Below are 2,745 nucleotides of genomic sequence, written 5' to 3' on the forward strand. Positions count from 1 at the left end.
TGGAGAGAGATAGATTAGAAAGAAAGCCAATGATTCTTCGCTTCTATTATATAGAGAGGCGGTGGTGGAAGACAGAAGGTGAGCGAAGGGCGAGAAGTCGAAAACCTTAGAGATTATATGGTATTATAAAACAAAATTCCATCGTGTTTCTCTGCAATAGACTGCTCGTGCGTCACTCGGGATAACACGATGGGGACAATTCATACAAACAATGATAAATATAACGCCTCATTGAGCGGCTTGACAGCGGCATCATCCCAAAGGATCTAAGCCGGGAATTTCTACGTGTTAATTTTGTCGCTAATATTCCCTCCTGTTTTGCACGATGCCTCGTAATGAATCTATTGAGAGAAACTTCAGAGAACAACAACTAGATGTTGTTCCTGTGATGCGTGTGAGGGGACGCTGTACACACATAGAGCCAACTGGTTAATCAATGAGAGGCGGAAGAGAGAGAGAGAGAGAGAGAGAGAGAGAGCGAGAGAGAGAGAGAGCAGGAAGAGAGAGCGAGGGAGAAAGGAGAGGGAGAAAGAGAGGAGGGCGAAGAAGGGAGAGAGAGAGAGAGAGAGAGAGGAGAGAGACGAGAGAGAGAGAGAGATAGAGAAAGAGAAAGTAAATGTGAAAAATAACGAGAAAGAAGAAAGTGGGCGAGGGAGAGAGAGAGAGAGAGCGAGAGAGAGAGAGAGAAGAGAGAGAGAGGGAGAAAAGAGAGAGAGAGACTAGAGACGACGGAGGAGAGAGAGAGAGAGAGAGAGAGAAAGCGATAGATAGAGAGAGCGCGCAAGGGAGGGAGAGAGAGCGAGTGTGTGTAAGAGCGAGAGATAGCGAGAACGAGAGAGACACACACCCAAAGAAACATAGATAGAGAGAGAGAGATAGAGATAGATAGATAGGGTCAGAGAAAGAGAGAGGAGAGAGAGGACTGATGCGGAGAGCGAGGGACGGGGAGAGGGCGCGGGAGTAGGGGGGGGAGACGAACATGGAAGGGAAAGAGTAAGAAAAGATCGAGGGAGAGAAGAGGAGGAGGAAAGAGCAGGGAGAGAGAGAGAGAGAGAGGAGAGAAAGGAGAGGAGAGAGAGAGGGAGAGGGACGAGAGAGGGGGAGAAGAGACAGATAGACAGTGTGTGCGAGCAGTGAGGAGCAGAGACATAGGACAGTAGACAGATAGATATATATATATGAGAGAGAGAGCAAGACAGAGAGGCGAGCGAAAGAGATTAGCCAGCGCGCGGCGCGAAAGAGACGATGAGAGACTCGTTGTCGCGCGCAGCGATAAGAAACGAGATGTGAGCAGAGAGTTGATAAAGAGAGCAGGAGAGTAGAGAGAGAGAGAGAACGAGAGAGAAGAGAGCCGAGAGAGAGAGATGAGGAAGAGAGAGAAGGAGAGATGAGAGAGAGAGAGAGAGTGAGTGAGGAGCACAGACGATAGAGAGCGAGAATGAAGCAGAGAGAGAGAAGATAAGAGAGAAGAGAGAAAGACGCTGAGAGAGAGAGAGAGAGAGAGAGAGAAAGAGCGTGCTAAGTAGAGAGGCTCATTAGGCGATAATACCCTTCCCGGTTCCGTGTAGCGTTGACATTCTGCCGCACAGCGTGTAAGCGCGGTCATTGCTTCATGCGGCGCTGTATATACGTGATCGTCGCTCTCCTTACACTCGCCACAAGACGCTAATTCGCTTCCGTAGAGCACTCGATGCCACGCGACGTCTACGGACGAGCCTACCTCTTGACCCGCTCGTGTGTGTGTCAAACGAGCGCCGCACGCACGCACGCACGCGCGCAAACGCTCGTACGTACGAACAAACACACACGCACGCACGCACGCACGCACGCAAGCGCACGCACGCGCACGAACGCACACACACACACACACACACACACACACACACACACACAGCATACACATACACACCACATACGAGTTTCGGCGAGAAAACCTTGTCGTGGGTATGTGGGGGAGGGGGGAGAGACAGGTAGTAGTAGTAGTAGTTGTATAGCCGTCTCTACGAGATATCGCACCGATATTAACCGATGCGCGATCGGGTTAGCGGTGGCAGCGGCTGTTCTCGTGCTCAGACACTCACACACCCCCGCCCACCCAGTCTGCACAGTCAATAATGGCTCGTTTAGAGAAACCCATAAAGGCACAAGCAAGACATAAAATGTAGATCTTGCTCTCGTGTCGATACGCCTTCTCCTACGATTTCGAACCGTACATTTTCTTTTGCCGCGGGACACGCAGTGTGCGCAAGTGAAAACACGAGAGAGGCCGTCTTATGTCACGCACGGGTCATTTACGGCGCATGCGCCGTCTATTGCAGCCGCCATGCACATGCGATGGTTTATTTGCGGCTAAGGGAATACTCGTCTTAGTTGTCTTATATACTTAGCTTTCCGATTTATGTAATCATTTAGCGGGATCTGGGACTTGAAAGCATTATGATAGAGATGTACTGATCACGTCACGACGAGACCCGACAGTCACTGATGACGTCACGGCGAGACCAGACAGACACTGATGACGTAACAGCATGGCAGACGACGGACAAACAGACAGAAAGACACCGGGAATCGTGCCACTATCAGCTGTAAAACGTGCGGGCGGTGTTTGTATATCAGAGAAAGTCATAGCAGCATAAATAGTTACGCCATCATTAAGTCAGTGTATATATATATACACTGACTCAATTGATTTTTAAGTCCATTGCTTCGTTGTGTGTGTGTGTGTGTGTGTGTGTGTGTGTGTGT

Source organism: Priapulus caudatus, unplaced genomic scaffold, assembly GCF_000485595.1.
Source record: "Priapulus caudatus unplaced genomic scaffold, Priapulus_caudatus-5.0.1 Scaffold1480, whole genome shotgun sequence".
In the NCBI taxonomy this organism is placed as follows: domain Eukaryota; kingdom Metazoa; phylum Priapulida; class Priapulimorpha; order Priapulimorphida; family Priapulidae; genus Priapulus; species Priapulus caudatus.